This window comes from Falco biarmicus, chromosome 13 (assembly GCF_023638135.1).
Source record: "Falco biarmicus isolate bFalBia1 chromosome 13, bFalBia1.pri, whole genome shotgun sequence".
NCBI classification, from domain to species: domain Eukaryota; kingdom Metazoa; phylum Chordata; class Aves; order Falconiformes; family Falconidae; genus Falco; species Falco biarmicus.
This window is the reverse complement of record NC_079300.1, coordinates 29,577,312-29,589,972: the sequence shown is the minus strand read 5'-3', so window position 1 is coordinate 29,589,972 and position 12,661 is coordinate 29,577,312. Positions and strand designations below refer to the sequence as shown.

The 12,661-nt window shown below is 49.2% G+C and overlaps 1 protein-coding gene across 3 annotated transcripts in view; it reads right to left on the bottom strand.

The window, feature by feature from the left end:
- Positions 1–12,661, bottom strand: part of HDLBP (high density lipoprotein binding protein) — a 40,143-nt gene that overhangs the window by 23,602 nt on the left and 3,880 nt on the right. The window contains exon 1 of one of the 3 annotated variants that reach the window (XM_056359195.1): positions 1,665–1,818. The exons of the other annotated variants lie outside the window; for them this stretch is intronic. The gene's annotated coding sequence lies outside the window, so the exon portion shown is untranslated. Of the gene's footprint in view, positions 1–1,664; positions 1,819–12,661 lie in introns of those variants that run through there. 3 annotated transcript variants of the gene reach the window in all.

Genomic DNA, 12,661 nt, shown 5'->3' with positions numbered 1-12,661 from the left:
TCCTAAAAATAACCTCCAGCAAGGGCCAGACCTAACCACACGGGAAATATTTGTACAAAGAGAAACTAAAGCAGAGTCATGAGTTACATTGCCAACACAATCAGTACTTGTGGACAGAAGCGTCAGTTGTGTGTTATCTAAACTATATATAATAAAAATATTAGCATTTTGCTAATCGAGTCAGCTGCAGCCAGACGCAGCTAGGATGGCAGGCAGCAGCAGGGCTGGGCTGGCTGTGGCAGCCGCCTTCTGCCGCCAGGCCCTTGTGCAGTGCAGGCGACCCCTCGGCAGGCCAGGGGCCACACTTGCTTTCTGAAGACTGGGCTCTCCCGGAGCCCGAGGGCCCGGGCCCCGTGGCCGGGGTGGCGCAGGCGGCAACGGGGCAGGGCCGAGCCCGTCCCTCTGCACCGGCTCCCGAAGCGGCCGGTGCCCCGCACGCAGCCAGACGCACACCGGGCCGAGCCCTGCGTTTACTCGCCCACTACCGCCACGACCCGCCAGCTCCCGGGCTGTGCCGAGCTCTGCCGCTATCTCCCACCGGGCCCGGGGCAGGGGGGCCGCGCACTCCAGGGGCAGCAGCCTCGGGGAGCGCCTCCGGCGTGCGGCAGCGCCCGCGGCCCGCTAGGGCCTGGCCCAGGACACCAGGCCGAGGCGAGGCGGGGCGAGGGAGCACCGGCCTCCACGGGCCAGGCCAGGCCAGGCCAGGCCGGGCGGCGCCGCCAGCGCCACCTCAGCACTTGCCGGCACCGGGGGCGGGGCGGCGGGGCGGGGCGGCGCCCTTAAAGAGCTCGGCCGGGCCCCGCTGTCACCCGCGCCCCCCGCGCGGGCCGAGCCGGGGCGGGGGGGAGGGGGCGCGCACCGACGCATCCCCCGGGTGGCACCGGGGCCGGCGGCAGCCGCGGGGCAGTGGCAGCCCCGGCCCGGCGCGGCCCTCCGGGGTGCAGGCCGGGGGCGGCCGCATCAGGCTAAGCGGAGGGAAGATGCTCCCGCGGGGGTCCAGGTGACAGCCCCCGAGCACGGCTCCGCGCCGGCAGCGAGGCGGGCGCGGGGCTGGGCAGGCACGGACTGGGTCCCCCCGCGTCCGCGTAAGCACGTTCCCGGGGGCCCAGGGAGCAGGGCCGAGGCGCTAGCCCCCTCTAGCCACGACGGGAGCGGGCCGCCCGGCCGCCGCCACCCGGGGGCAGGCTGCCCCGCCTGCGGCGCTGCGAGGGATGATCGGGTGCCGGACAAACGCCCGCGCCGGCCGTTTTGGCTCGTGTCGGGCGCAAACCCTCCGAGCGGCCGGGCCGCCCTGCCCCGTGCCGCTACCCCTCTCCGCCCGGCGAGAGGAGCCACGCCGCGTCCCGGGCCGGGCCGCCCCCTCCCCACGCAGGCGCAGGGCCCAGCAGCGCGGCTACGGGACGGCGCCGCAAGCAAGCGCTGCCCGACAGCTGCTGCCGGTACCGGCCGAGGCCGCGCCGCCGGCTGCCCCGAGCGGCTCCCGACGGACTTTGCCCGGCCGGCCGGCGGGAAGTTGGCCCGGAGTTTCCCGGTGGCGCCAACACGTCGGTGCCCAGAGGGAGGAAGCGAGGCCGCGCCGCGACGGGCCGCCCTCCCCCCCACCCCCCGCCAGCCTCCACGTCGGCGCCGCGGCGGAGGGGCCGCCCCCCCCTCCCGTGACTCACTCCGGCCGGTGCCCGCTCGCCCGCTCTGCTGGAGAACCGGAGCGCTCCTGGGAGAGCGGCGCGGCGCCCGCCCCAGCACCTATATAGGCCGGGCCGCTGCCAATCCCCGGCCCGCACGTCAGCGGGACATGCCCCTTCCCGGCGGGGCCGGCCCGCCACGCGTGCCCCGCGCCACCGGGGGCGCCCCGCCGCCTGCCCGCAGCGGCCCGGCCCACGGAGCTTGGCGGCGGGCGGCTCGCACCAGCGCTGCGCGGCCCCGGGGCCCAGCCGCCGCCCGCTCCCCGCCCCGCGCTGACACCGGCGGGAAAGCCCCGGCCCCCTCCCTTCAGCAACGCACCGACGGGCAGAAAGCGCCGCCCGCCCGGCAGGGGCCGGTCCCCCGCCGCTCCCGGAGCCCAGAACCACTGGCGCCGCGCAGGGTGGGCGAGCGTGAGCGGCGCCCGAGAGCTCCATCAGCCCCAGAAGCCCGGCAGGCCCGGGGAGCGGCGGCCCCGCCGCCACTGTCTCGTCCCACAGCCGGAACCCGGCCCCGGGCGGCTCGTTCTCCTCCTGCAGCCGGTGTCACAGCTGCGGTCACCCTCTGCTGAGGCTGCAGACAGGAGAAGGGGCAAGGTAACAGCTACATTAAAACAAAACCAACAAAAAAATCACACCCCCGCCTCCCCCAAGAGCTCCTCTTATTCCAATCTCTAATTTGGAAATGGGGAAAAGTGAAGGAGGGGAAAGGCGAGCCAGCAAGCACCATACCCTCCCTTCCTGCTGAGGGGATGTTTATTAAAGTTTGTGCAATATAGATGTTTTTAATTATTAGCCTTGCACGCTCAAGGAACTGAGGGGGGGAGTCGCATCAGTGTAAAAATACTTGGAATTTGCACTGATTTTTGCATTAGCTCAGTCTCTGCCCATTTTCCTACACAGGATTAATTTTCCTCATCATTCATAACTTGCACTTAGTGACTGGTTTTCTCATTCACACCTTGCTCTCTCCCAGGCCCTGGCAAACGAAACGCAAGAACCTGCTTTGTGGAGCTCTGACCACAGAAATTCGAGGTCTTTGGAATAACTGCTTTTGATTACACATAGTAATTTTTAGAAATATTCATGTGCTGTATTTATGGAAACATAGATGGTATTTAGCCTGAAGTAAAATTATGATTACTTATTGAACCAAGAATAGGAGATTTCTCCAGTTTTCCTTTTAATCCTGCAGCTGGAACGACATCATTAAAGCACTTGAACTTTTTGACACAAACAATTTATCACTGGAAATAAAAATACACTTGTGGGTGAGATCGGGAAGTCAGTCAAAGGGAGGAGGAGAACAGTCGCGAAGAGTTGACACCCTGCCCAGGCACCACAATGATCCATCTCCGCCCCCACCCGGCCTCTCCTCACAAAGTCTGGCCGGTCTCTGCAAGGATGCAGGGACACTGCTCCAAGCACGGGGCTGCTGCACAGAAAGGCAGCAACTACTGCTGCCACGTCATATATGGTCCAAGAGCTGGCTCAGGCTCCTCCAACAAAAACTGGGCTGTGGATGCCAGCAGCACCCCATACGACACACGAGCAGGCTGATGCCTATGGAGACAGAGGCAGCCCATGCAAAAGCAGAGCTTCAGGGACTGGGGCAAACAACAGCACCTCCAGAGTTTGGACAATTTTGCTTCCAGGCAGCAGCAGGGAGTGTGGAGGGGTGGTGCAATTCAGGACTTTGAGACAAATGCTCTGAACTTCACTCAAGATGCACAAGGCTTTTCTGGAGCTTTCCTTCCCTTGTGTTTATCTCCCCAGTGCAAAGCAAGCAGCCTCCTTTCAACGCTCTAACTTTGTTGCGTCCAATTAACTCTGACATAAGTACTGCGATCCCTTGTGCCGGGGAACCGGAGGAATATCTTACCAAAACACCAACATCCTTCTCCCTAAGCTCCATCTCCTCACCTGGTTCAGCAGGGACCCTCTGGGGGGACATGCCACCTTCTGCCTATGAGACAACCATATGCCCCTCTCCTGCTCAGCCTGCGTAGTGCTGCTGCAGTCACCGAGGTTGCCAGGACATGATGGATTTCTGGCTTTTATCATGGCTTCCTCTCCAGGACTGTTTAAGAGGAATCTTCCCCGTCTGTTTCTGTAGCTCTTCCATTATTTGTAGCTGCAAGTGGTGGGAGGGAAGCCTGCCAGGCCCAGAAGTTAACTGGAAGGCCTAGAGCATCTCACTGCATGCCACCCTCAAATGATTTCTGCTGAAGGAAACCTGTCGCAGGCTGTTCTCCTTAGAGGAAGATCTTCCACAGGGGAAGAGTTCACGTTTCCTCCTGCATTCATCAAGTACAGAAGTGTCCCACACATGGACAAAAGCACATTTAGAGGGTGTTAGGAGGCCTGTTTCAACCTGCTGCTCATCCTGCCAGCACAACATCAAACATCTGCGTCTCACCCCGTCCCTCTTCTTCAATAAGGCAATGGGATACAGGCAGAGAGAGGCCTGCAGGGGCTTCTAAGTGCCTGGTTATGTCTACCTGCTCACAAGTGCAATCTCACATTAACAACAACAAAATATGCTGGTCATGGAGATGAGTGTAAAATGGTTCCTCTGTAAGCCAGGCGTAGGAACTTTTGGTAGCTAAGGGGAAAGGAAACAGAAGAAGGTATCCAACCCCTGGACAAACACTAACCTGCCCCTCCTCCCTCTAGCATCCCAATATTTTGGCAGCATTATGTCAGAGCCTGGCTTCACAACTTGCAAGAACAACTGAATAGGAAGGCTCCCAAGAAGAGCACAAGTGTGCAACAGAAAGGGTGAAAGACTGGGTACTGCATAGTTTCCATGGCTTATCAAATTGGCAGCTCTTATCAGCAGTCTGCGGGAGGGCACAGAAATGGGACCAGCAAAAATATGAAACACACACAGAGATAAAACAAACAGAACAGGTTTGGGGTTTGGTGTTTTGGAACATGTGTTCACCAGTGTGAAAGCAAAGGAGTTAAGAAGCTTTCCATAATCACGCCACTGCAGGACTCCTGGGGAAAGGAGAAGAAACTTTCAGCTCCTTAAATCACTGGAGCAAAGACCACAAAAAGGTTAGTCTTTCCTGGCACATTCACCCTCAGCTGAGGTAGAATTCTGCAAAGGGTTTCTTCTAGACCATTCTTATTTTCTACTGTTATAAGAGATCCGTATTTTTCCTGCCAGAAACTGCAAGCCTTATTTGGAAAGCAACCCAACCATGCTCCAAAAAGCGTGTGCTGTGACTTCATTTCCTGTTAAATGTAACTCCAGGTTTCTGAAACTGTACAAACAAGCACCCTTATCTCACACACTGAAGTCACCACCACCAAAGAACTACCCATGAAAGTATCCATTTCGGCACATCCCTCACCAGTGGTATAAAGAGAAAAAGGGTGGGGAAATACTTTGCATCACACTAGGAAAAGAAGTGGAAGAGGATTCAGGAGGCAGGGCACTCATGCTGGAGAGTGGTGAGGTTCTCAGCCAAAGCAAGCAATATATGCCTCTCAGCTCTAAAGCTATTGCTGTGGCTTGCCACGGGATCTTCCAATAAAATGTTTTTATTTCTACAGGAAAACCTCTATTAAATTGAAGTTAAGGGTCAAATCATACAGATCCTTCTGCTAAGAGAATGAAAATAGTTCCATCATGAAAAATGACTGAACATGAGTCCACGTTGCTTATGTCTCAGTTACTTTGAGGCCAGATTTTCTTTATTCACCATGAGGAAGAAAACTTCCAGGGATGTGCAAGTCGGGCACCTCTCTTCCCCATTCACACATCAGTTCTGGGAAAAAATGATTCCATAGGCTAAATACTGTCCCTTGGCTGTACTTCATGCAACTCCACCATCTTCAGAAGCCCGCTGTAAATGCTCAACTAGAGAACTGCTGGTAGAAAGAAAAAAAGTCTACCCAAGCCTATATACTAATCTCAATGCCAACCATTTAGTCATGTTGTGAAAGAAGGGGGGGAGGTGGAAGGAAGCTGAGCGGCTGCATGTGTTTGTCTCACATGGGACCTAGGTGGTGTAAATAAGAGGTCCCAGGGGAGTGCAACACCACTTGCCTTTCTCCTGGTAAACTTACATTGTTTATTGAGGGCGATTCTCTTGCACAAGCAGAAGAGCTGACCAGACACTGAAAGCAGGTGACTAACCTCAGCAGGACTCTCAAGCCAAAATGCTTGTTTAAAAGACTGACTTATTTCCTGGGCACCCTGACAATAAAATTATGCAATCATCAGCTAGCAAAAAATATGTATGCTGCTCTTGCTAGACGATCTCAGGGTGCTCTATAAAAAGGGGCAAGCAAAATAGGTAGGAACAACAGCAGAAACTTACTGGTGCAGCGTCGTAGCGTAAACAAGTAGCTTCAAGCCCTCTGCAGAGAAAGGAGAAGCTGCTAGTGTAAGGGGTAGATACACATTTCACACAGGGACACCACAAGAAAGCAAGATGTAGTGGTTAATGCAGACAAATTAGTCAAGAAACTTAAGCTCTACTCTTAGTTTTGCTGCCGATTTGGCGAATTGACCAGTAAAATTCTCTCAGTTGTCCCGGCTATGCACACACAGCCATCTTTATTTACTCTGTGGACTCATCATTTCATTTCAGGTTGTTCAGAAAGCTGTGATTCTTGGATGCCAGGTGCTTTGGCAAAACAAATGCTGTTTCAGAGATGAGGAAGAAAGTCAATGGACAGTTTAATAAAATCAATCCAAAAGCAAAGCAAAAGGAAGCCACGGGTCAGAGTCCATCCTTCCACTTACACTGGGAGAGAAATCTGATTATTTGGCTTTCAGGAGAAGTTAGGATTGCAAATAACCAAGATAAAATGGAATAGATAAAATGGAATGAGATGAAAACAGAAGTAATACATTCAGACCAAGAACAACTGAGATGAATTTCCCACCTGTATTTCTGAGATGGTTATAGGCAAATTTAGGAATTGAAAAGGTTGTCAAAGTAGATGCAAATTTCAGGTACTTGGCCCTGGGGGAGCCAATTTTAAGAGGAATACTTTTTAAATAGAGGAAGTTACTTTATTTCACTTTGTTCCTGTGTTGCCTTACAGTTTCACAGTCATGGAAAACACTAACCTGACCCAAGAATGGGAAGAGAGATTTGGAAACTAAGACTCCTGATATATTGCCTGGAAAGTGGCAATAGCACAGAGTAGCACAAGTGAAAGCAATCACAGAAATTCAGAACATCTGACAACAGGCTGGAGGTCTCAGACTCTGGTATCTCTAGTCCAACATCCTGCTTGAAGCAGGGTCAGACCAGGGCATTCAGGGCTTTCTTCAGTCAGGTTTCAGAATCATAGAATTGTTTAGGCTGGAAAAGACCTTTGAGATCGTGAAGTCCAAGTATTAACTTGAAAACCTTAAAACTGCACAAACTTCCTGGGCAACCTATTCCAATACCTGACTATCCTAACAGTGAAAAAGGTTTCTTACTTGCAGTCAGAACCTTTAGTTTCAATTTTGGCTCTTCATGCCAATCTCAACTTGCTTTTTAATTTAAGTATCTGCCATACTGTGTGCTCATCACACACTGGTGCTTTCAGAGTGCTGCTGCAGCACTGCTCTCTGTTCAACCTGCACTGCAGAAGGGAAAAAAACCACCTTCCACAAATAATTAGCTGAGAGCAAAGTCTGTTAATATCACAGTTACCCAAGAAGTGAGGACTGCAGAGACACTGCAGAACACACACACAGTTTGCTTTCTGTTCTTCAAAAAGAACTTTCATTTCACCCTCCTTTGGCTACTGGGTTGGAGTTCTTTTGTTTATGTCTTCAGCATCTCTTGCTCCCTTCTCCCTTGGACACTGCAATATAAAATGAACACGTGGCAATTTTCTCTCCGTCTCTCTCTTTAAAGAGATGTTGCCAGAAGCTCTCATGTACTACACATCCCACAGCTTGGAAAAGCAAGGGACTTGCAAGTCCTAAACTTACCCCTTTTTTGTATTAACTGTCATATATTTCAAAAATTCAAAGCTGACCACATCCCTTAGCTTGAACCTGTCGCCGTGCTCCCTAAGACCCTCTTACAGGTACTCTTTAAGCTGATGTTTTATAGGGCAGAATTGCTGCTTGCAGCAGTTTGTAAAAATGACAACTACATCTCTTCACAGAGATTCAATTAGGTAAATGTATACAGCAAATGAAAAAAAAAAAAGATAAAAGTGGCAAACTAAATGAGACACCCCAAATGACATTTTTCAGGGGGACAGGGAACAATTTGCAACTTAAGCATGGAAACTGTAAACAAACATTTGGTTTAGTCTTTTTTTAAAAAAATCTTGCTTAGCTACTTTAATTCTAGGTATTGTAGAGAAAAACCTAAACAAGGTTGTTCACAGCTCCTGTGAAAGATTTTAAGGATTCCTCAGTTACTAATGTTTACTGGATAACAAAGACTTAAGAATGCTGCAGCTCCATTTTTATAAACTTTTTATGTGCTCTGGTATGTTTTCCTCAGAGTTCCAGTTCCCCAAGCTGCATGGCTTCACAACACTGTCCAATTTTGTAATTTTTTTTCTTCATTTCTATCTTTCAGTTACAATAAGCAGTTTGAAAATATGACCCAGAAAAATAACCATTATTGTGACAAACAAAAACCTCAAAGAATAAAATAATTTAACTTGCAGGGAGGCTAGTGCTTTGTTTGGAGAGGACCAATTCCAAGTCGAAAAAAAGAATCTTCAGTTTGGCAACAATTCCTCTGAAAAGGCTTTAAAGTAAATATCTGATTCCAACTGCCACTTTTAAAAAGTGATGATAGGCCCCTTGCTATTTAAGCGCAGCCTTCCCTTTGTCCTATTCATAGCACATGCAACAGGGGCTCAACATATCCACTGACAAGCACTAATTCCTAATCTCTACTAGGCCAAGCAAACAGCTCTTCATGTGTTAGACAGAATTACATCACGGTGATCTAAACTGACAGTGAAAAAACCAGACAGTCTTCTCTTCCAAATCTGCAAGGCCACTCTAAGCCTGCTATAAAAGAAAAGTGAGAGAGCGAGAAACCAGAGTAAAACTATGTCCACTAATTGTTACAAATAATATTATTTTATGTTTAAAACCTCTTTTCATAACCAAATAATTTCCAGTCCCACCCTGGTCATCTTTGGGCTGAACTAGAAGGGTACATGTGCCATTCTAGAAAAAATTTTTTTGCTTTGACACCTTATGCCATACATCCTCCACCCACACATTGTTACTGCCTTTTGGATTAACAGAACAGTGCCCTGAGCAATCCGAGTTTTCAAATAAAATAAATGGGTTAACATTCTTAAAACTTCCAAGAACTTCTAATCTTCTCTGAATACTCACTGCTTGCTCTCATTTTCACCCACAACTCTGCTGCCATCAACAGAGCCATTAACTCAGTATTTTAATTTTGTGAAAAAGCAGCAGGTGTAGAATGTTACTTTTAAGTTTCCTCAATGCTATTTAACCAGCTCTACTTTTAAGCAACACTCAAATATCTACAACTTGCTATTCTCCAGAGATCTCAAGGGCCCTTGTAAGACCATGCCCCTAAATCCCAGCAGGCTATACCGATTGCTGAAGCATTCACTTTGAAAACAAAAGCATACGCAATAGCAGGCCAGCCATAACATATCCCCAGCCGTACTCTCACTGTGCCTGCTCTGTGAGTTCTTCTCAGCTTTCCTTTCAGCTGCTCCAATGCAGGTTTACCTTCAGCTTTATCACTTGAACAGAGATAACAACAAACTTACTTTCTACTGTGCAACGGGAACAGCCAGGGCTGGTTTGCCCAGGGCAGAGTCCCGCTCCCCTCTCTGGGAAGTGCAGGGGAGGTCGGCCAGACAGCCCACCAGCTCTCCAGTGCCTGCTGGAGACAGGCACACACCCCCACCCCCACCCCGCAAGCTCCTCACCCCAGGCTGCAGCTGGGGCATGCAGCAACAAGCCCATTTTCATCGCTCCTGGCCTCTCACCCCACTGGGGCTTTCTATTGGCTTTGCCTCTGTCCCTGCCGGCAGGGAAACCTTCCTTGCATTAACTCTGACCCTTACTCTCTTCCTTTTTCCTAACTTGACCCATGTACCCATCCCATGCCCGATGTCCCTGTTCGTGCCACACAGCATGGCCTAGGCTTTGTTCGTTGCTCATCTTTGGCAAATATCCAGTTTATTTTGTGAAATATCCTGTTTAATTCTCAGTGCCAGAAATGCAGAGACAGACAGAAACACAGCAGCAGAAACAACAGCAGGAGAACCAGCAAGTGGCACTACTGCAGGTATCACCACCTGAAATTGAGCAGCAGCTGTCCAGGTGTTCAGCGTTCCTCCAAAAAAAGGCCTTTGCTGATTTTTCAGACAACCCACTGCAAAACATTTGAAATACCAGTCAACCAAACATAGCAGGGGTGCGGGAAAGCAGACAGGGGAGTGATGCCCATGCTGCATGCCAATACCCTAAACCAAGCCTGACATTTCAATGATGCGATGAGATTATTCTAGTTATCCAATCTCTGCTGAAAAATATGCCAGTTTAGCTTTGTGAAAGCTAGCCATACCTGCCTCATGATATTTACTGTGAGATATTACACCAGTAACCTTCCTTTAAAACCAGAGTCCTGATATGCACCTTTATCACCTGGTCTGCATACATGCCAGGCAGCACTTTCACGGGCTCTGACAGAGACCTTGACAAGCAATTATCAGCTTAATAACACAAGGAGAAGGCTGCGTCCTGTCACCTCCAAGCTGAATAGCAATAGTCAAAACATGACAGGATTCCAAGTATTTCCTCCTTAAAAGCTAGTTAATAGCTGGGATGTTGCTAAATGCATAGCTACAGAACACAAGTATCAACTGTTGTGATATCAGTACATGCTTCCAGAAATTTCAATGCACAGGTATTTCCTGTGCAGGTAAAAGGTATGGTGCACACACATGTTATATGCGTAGATGCTTTTACCAGAATCGCCTCAATTTGTGACATATGTTTGCATGCCAGTCACTTACGGTGTTCTGTTTGTTGACTTTCCTGTGGTTTTTTTGTTTGGGTGTTTCCTTCTTTGCTTCCACTAATAAATATATCTATCCATTCCATCCCCAAACTTTTCCCAAATGGTTCTTTCTCATCAGTGAAAAATCTTCAGTAAAGACAACCAAACTGTTGCAGGAAAACAGTTCCAGACACCGTGCTGATAAGTGTGAGAGAATCTGGTACTGCTGCCATTTTGTGTCAACAGGTAAATCCATTTTACTTTATAATTAAATTAAACAGTGTCATTAAGGGAGGTCACGTGAATATTACTGCACTATTCAATTCTCTCAAAGACAAAACTTTTCCTGTGAATCATCATTTCTTGGTGCCTTACAGCAACTGAACCAATCACTTCCCTTCTTCCAGTGCTGTTTTTCCATTGAAGTTAAACTCATCCTGATTTCTTCTAACCAAGCCTTTTGAGGTCCATCTTTTCTCTCAGGTTTCTCCTTGTTGTTTCTGCCTGCTGCTTTGCAAACACCTCTTTTGTGACTACAGCTGGACATAACTCCTTGCTTCAACCCCTGCTCCTCACAAAAGTGTGACATGCTTCTGTCGCTGCCTCAGCAACAGAGCCAGCCCCGTGGTACGGGCAGCTGTGGCCAAGATCAGCCCGCCCCATGCACGGCCGTTGGACTGAGACTGCCCTGGCGGCTCCGCAGCCTGCTCCTGGCACCGGGGCCACGTGCTGCTCCTGCCGGGGCCAGAGGTTTCTTCCCAAGTCCAACAATTGCCAAAAGCGCAATTAAAGGGACTTCACTGAGGCAAGAGCATTGCTAGGACCTTAAGTGTAATGACAAACTTTTCTCTGACACCCCCCACCTCCCAATACCACTACCATTTTGCTTTACTTATAGTAGTAAGCAGAAAACCAACTGGCTTTCATACACACAAACACATACATAAACACACATCCCCTGCCTTCTTTGCCAAAGCAGCTACCTATTCAGCCCTCCCCACAATGCAGGAACACACAGACACAAAAAGTTGCAGTACACCTAGATTAAACCAACCAAATGTTTTTTTGAAGTGGCTGAAGTCAAGAAATTAGCACTGCGAGGTATAAATGTACCTAAATTATTTACATGCTAATAATCTAGTAATAATTTGCAAAATATTAGTAGATATCTTCAAGGCTCGAAAGATCTACCAGATGCAAGATTCAACAAAATTGAACCTGTCATGAGAGACAAGTGATGTATAACAGCAGCAAGTTCAAAGAAAAGTATGTATATTATGGTAGCTGCTAGAAAGGATACTCATATTTATGTGAGACTGCTGGGAAAATACCAGAGCTTGTATGGGTAGAAACACCAAAGATCATCTAAATGAAGGGGAAAAGAACCGCTTCAGCTTCAACATACTTAAGTTTCTTATGAAACAAAATAGACTAAGAACACTCATCACAGCCTGACCACTTTTCCTTGTTAGAATTAAAACCTTAAACACATAAATCTTCCACAACCCGAAGTTGCCTATAAACATAAAATATTATAAATGAAGAGGCTTCTTCCCCTTGTTTTGGATAGAACTTTTCCTCCTTGGTTATTGGCACATCTTTTCCCAGCCTGACTCCCCGATTCTCTTCCATGGCAGTCACACCATGAGAGCTATGGGGCAACACGAGTTCACAGAAGGCGGATGGGGAAAAAGGTCACTAGAATTATTAGGCATGCAGGACTTTCCTGTTTAAGACGGTAAAGTAAATCACAAGATTTAAATAGGAGATTTTTCGGACATAAACAGTCTTTCTTTTAAAGTTAAAAGACAGCTAAATATAAAGCCACATGCTGAATTCTCTCAGGTATAATTCCACATCCAGGGTAAGCCTGTAACCCAAAATTATTCTTCTAAACCTAGGAATTTCTAAAATGAAAAAAGCTCTGGAAACAAGCCCCAAACTCAGGCGACTAGACTCTTACATTAATTACCAACCTAGCATGAGCACCTGGGGCCC